At 36.1% G+C, this 14,985-nt stretch overlaps 2 pseudogenes; both read left to right on the top strand.

Moving 5' to 3' along the window:
- Positions 1 to 1,784: 1,784 nt before the first annotated feature.
- On the top strand, positions 1,785 to 5,273 carry LOC106509281 (annotated as a pseudogene).
- Positions 5,274 to 8,514: 3,241 nt separating this feature from the next.
- LOC106509282 lies at positions 8,515 to 9,439 on the top strand (annotated as a pseudogene).
- Positions 9,440 to 14,985: the final 5,546 nt, after the last annotated feature.

Here is a 14,985-nt window from a genome sequence, read left to right as displayed (position 1 = left end):
TTTGATGGTGTCCTGTCATATATTTAAGTCTTTCAGCCATTTTGAGTTTATTTTTGTGCATGGTGTGAGGGTGTGGTCTAGTTTCATTGCTTTGCATGCAGCTGTCCAGGTTTCCCAGCAATGCTTGCCGAATAGACTTTCTTGTTCCCATTTTATGTTCTTGCCTCCCTTGTCAAAGATTAATTGACCATAGGTGTCAGGGTTTATTTCTGGGTTCTCTATTCTGTTCCATTGGTCTGTCTGTGTGTTTTAATACCAGTACCACAATGTTTTGATAACTGTGGCTTTGTAGTATTTCTTGAAGTCTGGGAGAGTTATGCCTCCTGCTTGGTTTTTGTTTCTCAGGATTGTTTTGGCGATTCTGGGTCTTTTGTTGTTCCATATAAATGTTTGGATTGTTTGTTCTAGTTCTGTGAAAAAAGTCATGGGTAATTTGATAGGGATTGCATTGAGTCTGTAGATTGCTTTGGGTAGTATGGCCATTTTTACAATATTGATTTTCCTAATCCAGGAACATGGAATATCTTTCCATTTCTTTACATCTTCTTTGATTTCTTTGATTAAGGTTTTATAGTTCTCGGCATATAGGTCCTTTACCTCCTTGGTCAGGTGTATTCCGAGGTATTTGATTTTGTGAGGTGCAATTTTAAAAGGTATCGTATTTTTGTATTCCTTTTCTAATGAAATATGTGTTTTAAGAGACATATAGCTGAAGTATTGAAACATGTACTCTTTCACTTTTAGTTTTACTGAAGTAAACTTAAGTTCACTATAATGTAAAAAATGGAATTGTTGTGATCTCTATGTGTATTTTTGGTCTCAACAAAACACAAATTTCACATTTTTTTTTAAGCCATGCCTATGGCATGTGGAACTTCCCAGGTTAGCGATATAACCCCTATCACACCAGCAACTCCAGCCTCTCCAGTGATAACACTGGATCCTTACCTTGCTGTGCCAGTATGGAAGCTCTTTTTATTCTTCTATCAAGACATAAAGAGCAAGTGGAGAAAAAAAAGAATAACTCAATTTTGATTTGCTGGATTTAACCCTAGTAAAATAATATTTTGGTACATATTAATAATCACAAAATAAATATATTACATGTAGGTAAGGAATAGAATATTTTGATCAAGACCCTGATCACATATATTTTAAGTTATTAGTTATAATATTAATTTTGTGATCCAATATTTGCTACTATTTTAAAGATACATACATCTGATTACTGAATTTCAATTATATGGTTGTATTAAATTTGTAACCAAAACTAATATATGTAAAGGAAATTGCTTTGTGTCTTTGCTACTTTACACATTAATTAATATGCCTGAATACATATTGTTTTGTCTGCTTGCTCATTTTACTATACTAGTACTTCAAAGTACAGTTATCTGTATACTCATGTACTATCTCACCTGTTTGGACATGAGAAGGAAATTATTTCTTAGCCAATCATTGAATGTTTCCATTTGATTTAATATGAAAACAGCTAATAGAATGAGGGGGTAAATTAACCAAGTAATGGTTTAGAAATGACATGAATACAGCCAGGGATTGAATGAATGCATGTGTATTTCTATTGGTTCTTCAATGAATGGCATGAACACTTGACCCAGTGTCTTGTCACCATATCCTGAAATGCACCTGGGAAATTATACATTGCCAAAAAGCAATGTGAGGATGCATCTCTCATTCCCTTGAGTCACCATATTATTTTTCTTTTGGTAGTAAACAAATTGTAATTTTTGAGTATATTAAAGTGTGTTCCATATGGTGTAAAGATGAAGAATGTCACAGACGTTACAATAGTTGTACTAAAGGGCCTCATAGATGATCTTGAACAGCAGATCATCTTATTCTTCATGTTTCTAGCAATTTACCTGTTTACCCTGATGGAAAATTTGGGACTGGTTGTTTAGGTCATTTGGGGATTCCAGTCTCCATAACCCCTTGTACTATTTTCTGAGTGTGATTTCACCTGCGGATGCCTGCTATTCTTCAGTACTTACCCCCAAAATGTTAGTAGATTTTATGTCAAATAAGAAAATTATTTCATTCCCTGGGTGTGCAACACAGACGTTTCCTGCTGTAACTTTTGGGACCATAGAATGCTTTCTCTTGGCTGCAATGGAATATGATCACTATGTAGCCATCTACTCTGCCCTCCTGTATTCATTAACATGTCACCCAAAGTCTTTGTGACACTCATCACTGCTTCCTATGTTGGTGGCCTCCTACCTGCTTCTGTACATACAGTGGCCACATTTAGTCTATCCTTCTGTGCATCCAATGAATCTAAGCATGTCTTTTGTGACATCCCTTCTCTCTTGGCCGTTTCTTGCTCTGACACCCATACAAACCAGCTTCTCTTCTTCTACTTTGTGGACTATATTGTGCTAGTCACTATTTTGATTGTCCTAATCTCCTATGGTTTCATTCTGTTGGCCATTCTGAGAATGCATTATGCTGAAGGGAAAAGAAAAGTCTTTTCTACATGTGGCTCTCACTGAACTGGAGTGCCAATTTTTCATGGCACTATTTTCTTCATGTATGTTAGACCAAGTTCCAGCTATGCTTTGGACCATTACATGATAGTGTCAATATTTTACAGCATTGTGATCCCCATGCTGAATCTTATTATCTAGAGTTTAAGGAACATAGATGTCAAGAAGGCAATGAAGAGAGTGTTCGGGGAAAATTGGTTTGTCAATAAAATATATTTTAGCTGTAAAAATTAAATGAAAAAAATTGAGAGTGTTCTGTGCCTCAATATCAAGAAGAAATGAAAATATTTTGTTTTAATTCATAAATGTTTCTTTTCTTCTGCGATATTTTAAAATAAAGATCATGGTCAACCCTCTACTATACAGAAAAAACTATTATCCATTTGATTCTTAATATGTTCTGTTGATATACACACACACATACACACACACGTGTGTGTGTGAATATGTTTATATGTATGTGTGTAGAAGCTATAGGGATTGATATGACACACAAATATGAGCACATGTGTATGTAATCTTAATTCTATAATGTGCATTATTTTCTTTTCTTTTTTATTTAGGGCCAGACCTGCATTTAAATTAGATACGAAGGCTCCAATATTTGCAGTTATAAATAACATCATAATTACATCTTACTAGGCTGATCATATAACAACTAATAATAGGAAAATGAAAGCTCAAATGATCTCATACCACTTTGTGTGGAATCATTGCTATCTGCCTCCACTTCAGAGAACTCTGCCTCCATCCTTAGATTTATGGATCGTTAGAAATCAAATCCTAGCCCGTGGTTTGGGGATCATACGCAATATGTGCAAATTCAAATAGCTCTTTAGTGCCAGCAAAATTAGGGAATGTGTGTAGCTAAATTAATTTATATGGACAAGTCCAAAATCATACACATCAATATAAAAAAGTATTTTGCAGAATAAGACATTTACTTGATCACATGATTTAGTTAAAAAATATCTATAAAGTTATATATTTTGTTAATGGGTATATAAGCATAAAACTAATTACAACTTTAAATGGAATGCAAATTGAACATGGGCAGTAATTCTGGTAAGAAAATTAACTTAGAATCTGGGCCAAGATTAATAGGAAGAAAAGGAATATACAAAGAATTTCAATTTTCTTTAAAAAAAGGAATTTTTATGCTAAAATGACAAATTAATATGAATATGGAAAGTTGATTTTACTTTGATGTTATATTCATTTGAAACAAGTGCTTTTACAGAAAACATAAAAATTGCTGATATTTTTCAGAGTACTTGAAGTTGGTAGAAACGTCTGTTAATTTTTTAAGTTGGGTATTTTGCAAATAGTAAATAATGTAACCACTAAATTTTAAATTTCTATAAAATAAAAGATAAGATAAAGACATTTTATAGACAATTATTTTGAGTTCCTGCTGTGGCACTTTGGGCTACATACCCTGCATTTCCATACCTGTGACGTAGTTCACAGCTACAGTCTGTATTTGATTCCTGGCCCAGGAACATCCATATGCGGCAGATGCAACAACAAAACAAACTGACAAAACAAAAACACCCACTATTTTATTGCATATAATGGACAAAATTTATTATAATAAAATTTATTACAGAGAATACATGCAAATTATATGGGAAAAATATAAAATTGTGAAGAACTTCACTGAAAATGACACAAATGATAGTTAAAAATGCTAACTATATTTAAATTTATTTTAAAATAATATATAGAAGTAAATTCCTATACTGTAATATTAGTAATTTTAAAGAATATAACTCGGTAATAATTATTGCATAACTGCATCTCTATCCACTTTCATTTCAATATCTCTTAAGTATTCATGACATAATTTCTCAACATTACTCCCTCCTCTTCAGCTGCTGGCTACTGTCAATATGCATTCAGTGTTATGAATTTATCTATTCTGGATATTTCATACTAAACATTACCTTTTATGCCTGGCTTCTTTCAATCAGCATGTTTTCAAGATCCTTAATTATAACATGATGAGAATTTTACCAGTCCTTAGTCCTTTAGACATATTCTTTCGTCTATAAATCTTATGGACTAGAAAAAATCACACAAATGTAAAATTAAAAGTGTTATCAGTATTTAATGGCAGCATTTCATATGCTGAAAGGAAGCACACAGGATTATGTGAAATATATACTTTTTCCATCCAAATAATTTTAAGTAAAACGACAAATTGTACCCTGTATATGATAGGTGTCCCAACAATTTCACTAGAAAATTATTACTCAGTGTCTATACTACAACTTGCATTTTGACTTTATATTGTACATTATCTGATTTTTATGTCAAATACAACAATGTCTGTCCTTGACACAAGAATGGAGGCTTCACATTCAGTATTAATTCAAATATTCACATTAAATTGAACATCAGGGCCAGAATCATGTGCTTTAAAACTGCTTGATTTTTGTCCATCCCAAGACCATCAGCAATGCTACTCAGAAAATATAGGGTACAATTCAAAACAGTTGAGACAAAAGGTAGAGTCATTGCTTTTACCAGTTGATCAATATTATTAGCTCAACACCTGCCTAGGCTATCTCCACACTTTCACTCTTAGGGTGACATTTTTGCACAGAGACATAACTAATGAGCCTTCAGTGTGTCTTTCTTTCTGTGGTGAATCAGACCTGTACCTGGGAATTCTTGGTCTCATGTTCAGGGACTGGGACCATGAACAGAGATTTCAGTGTGAAGGTCTTCAGTGACTTTCACACCCTTGTAAAAACTCCTTAGCACTCCTCACACAAAGGCCTTAGGAGCTGTCTCAACTGATCTCTGTATGCAGGTAGGTAAAATCAAATGCATTACTTGTTATTAATTCTTGATGAGAAGAGGCAGTATCTTGGAAAATGTCAACTCAAATTAGACTCAGAACAGAGATAGTATCTACTCTGTTCTATTTTCCAAGTCACTCACATCTCCATCCACTGAGTACTAAGTGGAAGAGGTGGTGATACAATTTAAGCAAGAGTTTCTAGCATCTTGATTGATAAATGAGACTGTTTGAGCCTTTGCACAGAGTAATGACTAGTCATCACAGGGATTATATTTTCCCTTAACCTAAAAAGGAATGTGTTCTGCCATAGAAATGGCAGGGTTGATGAATGTTTTTAGAGGTGCTCTACACAGATAAGAAATTTATTGTGTCTTTGAAATATAGGATTCTATGTCTCCCAAAAAGATTTAAATATTTAATGTTAATGAAAACAATTTTTCTCCCTTTCTTGCTTTCTGTGTTGCCCGGGGTGATAAACCCTAGGAGGGAAAGAGTCCCTGATATCAACAGTCAGGCTCTCTGTTATTAGTGGACCCTGAGAACCCATGCTGAGTTGCTGTGTTTGTCCCTAACACATTCAACATCTATTTTTACATTAGAGACCAGTAGATGATAGCCTTGAAATCACATCAGAAGCTATTAAAAATTATTTCCAGTAGGAGTTCCTGTCATAGCTCAGTGGTTAATGAATCTGAATAGGAACCATGAGGTTGTGGGTTTGAACCCTGGCCTCGCTCAGTGGGTTAAGGATATGGCATTGCCATGAGCTGTGATGTAGGTCACAGATGCAAATTGGGTCCCGCATTACTGTGGCTGTTACATAGGCTGGTGGCTACAGCTCTACTTATTAGACCCCTAGCCTGGGAACCTCCATATCCCAAGGGTGGAGCCCTAGAAAGGACAAAAAAATTACTTTCCAGTAAATAATAACATAAAAGATTATCATTATGTACCTTTTAAAATTTACTCAGAATTTATTATTTAGGAAAGCTATTGATTTTTTTTCAAAAACAAATAAAAACTATTTGAAGGAGTTCCCATAGCAGCTCAGCAGTAATGAACCTGACTAGGATTCATGAGGATGAGGGTTCAATCAATGTGTTAAGGATCTGTCATTTCCATGAGCTGTGGTGAATCCCACAGACACAGCTAGGATCTGGCATTGCCATGGCTGTGGTGTAGGCTGGTAGCTACAGCTCCAATTTGACTCCTAGCCTGGGAAATTCCATATGCTGCAAGTGTGGCCCTAAAAAAGCAAAACAAAAACAAAAACAAAAAATGAAACAAACAAAAAACACTATTTGGAAAAATTAAAAGAGCTCTTATAAATTGCGAATAATAAATCAAACAAGATTCTAAAGAAATAGGAGAAAACAGACTGCTCTGCAGAAACTTTACTTCGAAGACATGTACTTACCAAATTAAAAAGAATCCTAGTTTTGTCATCTGTTACATTTCACTTAAAAAAAATTAATAACAGATAAGGATACATACAAATGCCCTCCTATTCAATAGTTAATTGCACAAACTTAGAGACAATAATTGCTGTAATTTTTATCTGTTTAAATTAAGGATACATTTATTAAATATATTATATCAGAGTGAAACATGCACTGAGTTGCTTTATGTGTAAGAAACAGAAAAAAAATCATGATACCATGCCATTAACAAACATCCTATACAGACTCTTTGAGAAAGTGAGTCTCATTGGGTCTAGATTATCTCATCAGATATATAAATAATTATATCCACTTTCTAGGTCACTTCTGCAGAATAATAAATTAATTATTTCAAAGATTCTGGTATGTTCTGGGCACAGAGTACATTGCATGATAGGTTACAGTAGCCCCTCCTTTACTTATTTGTCTCTACAAGAAAATAAACAGATCAACCTATACCTTACACATTTTAAAAAATAAAAACAGGCTTTAACCTATTTAAAGAAGAGGAGTGTAAGTCTTCTTTTAATTAAGAAAAGAAAGTGGGTGTTCCTATTGTGGCTCAGTGGGTTAAGGCCTCAACATTTTCTCTGTGAGGTTTTGGGTTCAATCTCCAGCCTCACGCAGTAGGTTAAGGAACCAGTGTTACTGCAAACTCTCATGTTGTTTGCTGATATGGCTTACATTTGGTGTTGCTGTAGCTGTGGCATTGGCTGAAGCTGCAGCTCTGAGATTTGACCTCTGGCTGAGGAACCTTAATATGCATCAGGTGTGGCCATAAAAAGGGAAGAAAGAATGGAAGAAGAAAGGAAGAAAGAAAGAAAAGAAAGGCTAAAATATAGAGGGATAGAAAAGGACTGGTTCATTTGGTCAAAGAAAGGAAATGTGATTTAATAAAACCATATTCAGAATTTCTGAATGATTATAGATAGGAACAGCATTAAGGTGTAAGTCTCCTGGTTGGAAGCTGAATCACACTGGTGATGTAATTACTGTTAAGGAAAAACCCAGGCTATGGAAAGTGTTTCCCACGGAAATAAGAAAATACAAGAATGATGACAAAGGATGAGCTGGAGAGAACTCCTGTAGCACCTAAGGGGGAAAAACAACAACTAGATATCACTATAGCTAATCATCACCTTATAGTGAGCACTATTTTTATCATTAGGAGCACAAACACACACAAAGGCATGAATATGTATATGTAAATACAAAATACACATATATACATGCAGGTATATATTCATGAAATTTATATTAATAAATTTTATATTCATAAAATACTTATATATAATCATATGTAAATTAATGTATCTATATCCAACATCTTACAATGCATAAATATATTAAAAACTTAATCAAGCAGGTCTAAGATCCGGAAATGTTTCTCTGGAGAGTTGTATTTCTCAACATTGTGAAAAGGTAAAGAGGAAAAACAATTTAAAAAGATCTGAGGACTTCCCATGTAGCTCACAACATAACTACTCAGTGTTGCTTCCACAGTGCCTGTGGCTCGACCCCTGGCTCGGGAACTTCCATATGCCACAGGGGTGGCCACTTGTTAAATTAAAAAAAAATTAAAAATAACAAAAATAAAAAATTAAGATATCTGAAATTCCTAAGTATTTGTGAACATAACTGATTTGAAATGAAACATTTAAGAATCTTGTATATAACAGGAGACAACAAAAACAAAAACATTTTACCATCTATTAATTCTTTCCATTTCCCCCATTGAAAGATACAAGCAGCAAAATAAATGGCTCCAGAAAATCTCCCTCAAGTGAATGAATTCATTCTAATGGGGGTCTCAGACAGCCCAGAACTCCAGATCCCTCTTTTCGGCATTTTCCTGGTGATCTATGCTCTGACCTTAGCAGGAAGCGTGGGCATCCTCACCCTCACCAGTGCTGACTCTCAACTTTAAATCCCCATGAACATTTTCCTCAGGAATTTGGCTGTCATCAACCTTGGTAATTCTATGTCCTTGCCCCTGAAATTGTGTTAACTTATTGGTTACAAAGAAAACCATAGGTGTGTAGCCAGGTGGGATGGATTCATGTTTATTGTGGCTGAGATTTTCATGCTGGATACCATGGCTTATGACTGCTACGTGGCTATTTGCAACACCCTGCTCTTCTTGGTGGTGGTTTTCCCATAGATCTGCCTTCTCCGTGTGTCCCTCATCCACCTCTAGAGTCTGACCACCGCCCTGATGGTCTCTTCCTGTGTGTTCTCCGTGTGGTATTGCTCGTGCAATGTGATCAATCATTTTTACTGTGATAATGTCCCTTTGTTAGCCTTGTCCTGTTCTGATACCTACATTCCAGAAAGGGCAGTGTTTACCTTTTTGGGGGCCAACTTGTTTTTCTCTATGATTATCATTCTAACTTCCTGTTTCAACATCACCCTGGCCGTTTTGAGGATATGTTCATTAGATAGGTGACAAAAAAGCCTTTTCCAGCTGTGCTTCTCACTTGATGGCTGTCACTGTGTTCTATGGGACCCTTCTCTTCAAGTATTTGCAACCAAGGACCTACACCTTAGACTCTGATAAGATGACCTCAGTCTTCTAAACCTTAGGGATACCAATGCTGAACCTCCTCATTTATAGCTTAAGGAACAAGGATGCCATGGAGGCATTGAAGAGATTTCTTGATAACCCCTGTCAATTGTTCAAATGAATGAAATTTTTAAATGACACCTACCCTTATTTAATGGATTATTTTCTCCTGCTAAGTGATGGGGCAATAGTTTTTTTTTTAGAGTCAATTATTTTAAATGGAACAAACCCTTAATTATTTTCATACAAACTTTATTTTTGTTATGATCTCAATGAACATTTCCATTTACTTTGGATTATATGTCATTATAAATATTGACAAATAAGACATAAAGGACATCTTCGGGTAGGTCAGATGAAAGTACAAAAATTATGTGTGGGGCTGCAGGTTAAGGATGGTTTCTGCAGCTGAGACATGATAGCAAAATAGTGGGAAACAGTGCATAGTCTGTGTCAAAGACAGCCAGAGACCATGTCTCATTTGGAGAAGCAAAAAAGGAGGACATGCTCTGGCCAGGAGATACAGTTCCTGGCTCTCACCACTAGAGGCCCAGAGGTTAAAGCTTCAGGGTTGGAAGACCAACCCATGGGTGACTGGCTACTGTTGATGATGGACAGGGCTGAGACTAGGCAGGGCATGGGAGGTAGAGGCTGTTGCCATGCATCTGGTGACCCTTAGAGAATGACACCTGCCTTTGGTGTGACTCTTTTGGGTTGCTCTTGGCATCAAATTCCTTGTCTTTGTAGGGCTGAGGGAACAGGGGAAAGATGCCAGTTCAAGGTCAAAGGTGGAACTTATACTGCAGCTTCTCAAAGAACTTCTTTCTCTACCAGAGTTACAATCTGCAAGGGGTCCTGAATAGCACCGGGGTCCTAGTGAAGGGTCTGTCACTCCCTTGGAGTCCTTCTGCCCAAGCACCCCATCCTCCACTTGGGTGAGCTATAGAGAAGCCCCACCTCCCAGCCTGACTGTCCCTGTGGTCAGCTGGGACCATTTTTCAGGACCAAGTCTGCACTTGCACAGCCCAGGTCACTAGAAGGCCTGGACTAGGTTCCAGGGGTCCTGGGTCCTTACCCCAGCCAGGTCCTCTATATAAACCTTCTGCTTGCTGGGCCTCAGATTCTCCATCATACTGACTTTAAATTTCCCTGTAGAAAAATGCATTCATTGTTCAAAGAAAATGCACTAATATAAATCAAAAATAATCATTTGAAAGTAAACACATTTTTAAGTAATGCATTTACAAATGAACTTATTCACAAAACTGTAGTTCCCATTGTAGTGGAGTGGAAACAAATACTACTACAATCCATGAGGATGTGGGTTCAATGCCTGGCCTCACTCTTTGGGTGGAGGAGCCAGCTGTTGCCATGAGCTGTGGTGTAGGCTGCAGAAGGGGCTCAGAATCACTAGTTTCTGTGGCTGTGGTTCCAATTTGACCCCTAGCCTCTGAACCTCCTTATGCCACAGGTGTGACCCTAAAATTAAAACAAACTTATTTACAAAACAGAAATCGACTCACAGAGGTAGTAAAAAATATTTATGGGAAAGATAATGGATAAATCAGGATTTGGGGATTAAAATATACACACTGATATAAAATAGATAACCACAAAAACCTACTACTCTATAGCACAGGAAACTATACTTGATTATCTTCTTTGCTTTTTACTTCTTTGGCTTTTTAGGGCCACACTCATTGTGTGTGTGTGTGCGTGTGTGTGTGTGGCTGTACACATCAAACTATCGCAGCTTTGTAACTCAATTGTATTTCAATAAAAATTATTTTTAGTATGTGAGTTAGTAGTGTTAGTAAAGGGTTTCAGAATTGCTAAACATGGATGAGAAAGCCTTGTCACTCATGATGGAGGAATGCATGCAGGCATCAGTTCTTCCTGGTCACTGACATCTTTTATTCAACTGTTAAAAGTTTTATATTTTTTGACACATTTTACCCATAAGCTTATTAACCTTTTTGGACCAATTGTTATCTTGTATTTAAAATAAATTTACACCACAGGAAAAAAAATAAACCTTTAGGTAAAATAAAATCTAAATATAAAATGCTTAGATATACTTGAAAATAGCCCATGTGGCAAAACAGACTGAAGAAAAAAAAAAGATTATAAAAGAGAATTCTACTTTTTCACTTCTCACACTTGGCATATATACACGAAGCAAATTTGATATCTAACCAAATATGACATAGAATAACTTTACCTGTCTTATTCTCATATTAAATGTTATTGTAGAAAAGTATTTTTTGTTATAAAATCATAACCACAAATACTTCTTTTAACATTTTTAGTCAGTGTGTTTTGGATTGAAATATTTTTATAAACACACAAAAAAAACACAGTTCTCCAAATGACACCAATCATCAAAAGCTCTCATTGCAAAAAATGAAATAAATAAGTCATTTTGTGCCCTATCTCTGTCTGTATGTATAAAATGCTACTGACATACAGTGGAGTGGGGGAGAGTGAACTTGTCATGGGAGGTACAGACAACATCAAAAGATAAATTATTCATGACATTTTCAGCGGAGTCAGAAATAAGTCAAACGTGGGAACCATGAAACTCAGGTTCATGAGCTAAAATTTCTAAAATTAGTCACAAATGATTAGTATACCTGAAAACAGAAGTGTCACACTATATGATGGAAATTTGTGGTCTTCAGGGACAAAATCAGCAATAACACGAGAGCATTAGCTTTTAGGATTTTTATGTTGTATTATTTATAAATATATAAAATAGACAGAATATAATTTTGGTTGTTTTTACTTTATTATAGTTGTATTTGCCTTTAACAGTGTAGGCACTTGCAATTAGAAATGTAGAGTCCCCACCTGAAAACCATCCTCTTAGGTGCAGAATTGGGGCAACAGGTCTGAACTCACCTGAATTCCTACAGATGCTCTATATTTATCTTTATTTTAATTTTAATTTTATTGGAGTATGGTTGACTTATAATGTTGTATTAATTTCAGGTTTACAGCAAAATTAATCAGACATGAATATAAATATATCCATTATTTTTTCCCTTTACAGGTTATTGCAACCTATTGAGTATATTTTCCTTGGTTATACAGTAGATCCTCATTAATCATCTGCCTTATACAGTAGTGTGAATATGTTATTCCTACCCTCCCAATTCTTCCCTCCCCCCAGTGATTTTACTTCTGGTGACCATAAGATTGCTTTTGAAATCTGTGAATTTGTTCCTGTTTCATAAATAATTTCTTCTGAACCATTTTTCAGTTAGATTTCACATAGATATGATATATATTATATAATCTGGGATAGTTCATTCAGTATGATAATCTCTAGGTTCAACATGGTCCTTTATATATTTTTTGTGCTTTATAAAAATTATTTATTTTGATGGGAGTTCCTTTCATAGTGCAGTGGTTAATGAACCCGACTAGGATCCATGAGGATGCAGGTTCAATCTCTGGCTTTGCTCAGTGGGTTAAGGATCCAATGTTGCTGTGAGCTGTAGTGTAGGTTGCAGACACATCTCAGATCCTGAATTGCTGTGGATGTAGTGTAGGCCTGTGGCTACAGCTTTGATTCAACCCCTAGCCTGGGAACTTCCATATGCCATGGGTGTGGCCCAAAAAAAAGCCAAAAAAATTCTTTATTTCGAAAAAATTATAAAAACACCCCTCATCTGTGCAAACTTCACCCAGATTCACCAACAATGAACCCTCTGCCTATCTGCCTTCTCTCTGTGAGTGAGCAAAGAGGGAGTGAGGGACAGAGACTGTGCAGCCTAAACCACATGATAAGGTGACTTCCTAAAAATGGAAAGATAAAGTACAGTGTTTTGATTAGCAACAAGCCTTCTCTTTAAAAACACCCTGCACTGACACTCTAAAAATATATAAAATAGACTTTACTGACACATTTTAATACATTAAAAAGTTTCTTATGACCCTATTTTATTTATTTTATTTTTTCCCACTATACAGCATGGGGATCACTTATCTGTATACTTTTTCCCCCATCCTTTGTTCTGTTGCAATATGAGTATCTAGACATAGTTCTCAATGCTACTCAGCAGGATCTCCTTGTAAATCTATTCTAAATTGTATCTGATAACCCCAAGCTCCCAATCCCTCCCAATCCCTCCCTCTCCCATCAGGCAGCCACAAGTCTATTCTCCAAGTCCATGATTTTCTTTTCTGTGGAGATGTTCATTTGTGCTGGATATTAGATTCCATATATCATATGGTATTTGTCTTTCTGACTCATTTCACTCATCATGAGAGTCTCTAGTTCCATCCATGTTGCTGCAAATGGCATTATGTCATTCTTTTTTATGGCTGAGTAGTATTCCATTGTGTATATATACCACATCTTCCGAATCCAATCCTTTGTCGATGGACATTTGGGTTGTTTCCATGTCCTGGCTATTGTGAAGAGTGCTGCAATGAACATGCGGGTGCATGTGTCTCTTTTAAGTAGAGTTTTGTCCGGATATATGCCCAAGAGTGGGATTGCAGGGTTGTGACCCTATTTTAATGATAAATCCCCAAAAGAAGCTTTTTTCAAAATCTGTGTATATTGTTCTCAAACTGCATTAAAAATGTGTCCAAAAATTCATATAAATACCAAGCAATGATTGTCTAAGCATCCTGCAGTATTTTTCCAAGGTGAATTATTATAATAAATTGCAAAACCCTACATATTTAAGCAATTCTGAATTCACAGTAGCTTTAGGTCAAGCTAATTGAAAGCATAGCTACTATCATATGGAAACCCATGATATTTTGTCATAGAAAAGGGGGTTTTACACTTAACAAGGGCATATTTTTGGATCACCTATCATATCATAAATGTAAAACCCAGGCAATGAATTAATTCACAAATATATTCCATGGTGAGGAGAAAGATGATTATTAAAAATTGTTTTAATAATAAAACACAATGTAAAAATGGGACTCTGTCTACAGAAATTTATCTTCTGCAGGAAAGTCAGCATGAAGTTTAGTACACACATGGCTAGTTCATGAGCATCTGTAGAGCACAGAATCTTAGAATTTAGGAGAGAGAAGCACATTCTAAGGGCAGGAAAAACAAGACCTTTGTGAATTTGCAGCAAGTGGTAACTACAGGAGCATTTCTTACTTCATGTAACTGATGCATTTTTGTGTTGGGTGCTCAGGTGGCTCACAAGATGAACACTCACCCCCTGCAGGTGGTTCTGTTCTATGCATGTCTACTATATCTCCCAGAGCCCACCTCAGGGAGCTTCACCTGCTAAGTGGCCAGAATGTATTTGGAGACTTTGAGGTCATTCAGGAAAGTGCATCGAAAGCTGGAATCAACAGGTGTGAGTGACAGACACAAATAGGAAAGAGGCCCTCGAAACCTCAGAGCTACAGGTGAGTTACAATGAACCCCACCCCCACCCCCAAGGCCTGAGTCACATGTTGGCTTCTCCAAACACTAACGCCCAGATACTTGAAATGATCACTGAAAAACCAGGCATGTTTAACAGATGGTTTCTGAACTTTTAACCAAAATATATATAAAAGATAAAACCACATCACTTTTGTTATAACTGCACCCTCTGGAGGCCTATTTGGTCTATAAAAAACATAAGGTACTGGCACACTCCTGCCAGTTTCATCTCTTAAGGAAGGTGGTCTAGTGTCTGC

Source organism: Sus scrofa, unplaced genomic scaffold (assembly GCF_000003025.6).
Source record: "Sus scrofa isolate TJ Tabasco breed Duroc unplaced genomic scaffold, Sscrofa11.1 Contig702, whole genome shotgun sequence".
Taxonomy (NCBI): domain Eukaryota; kingdom Metazoa; phylum Chordata; class Mammalia; order Artiodactyla; family Suidae; genus Sus; species Sus scrofa.
Note: the sequence above shows the minus strand (reverse complement) of the source record. Positions and strands in the feature narration are given on the sequence as shown.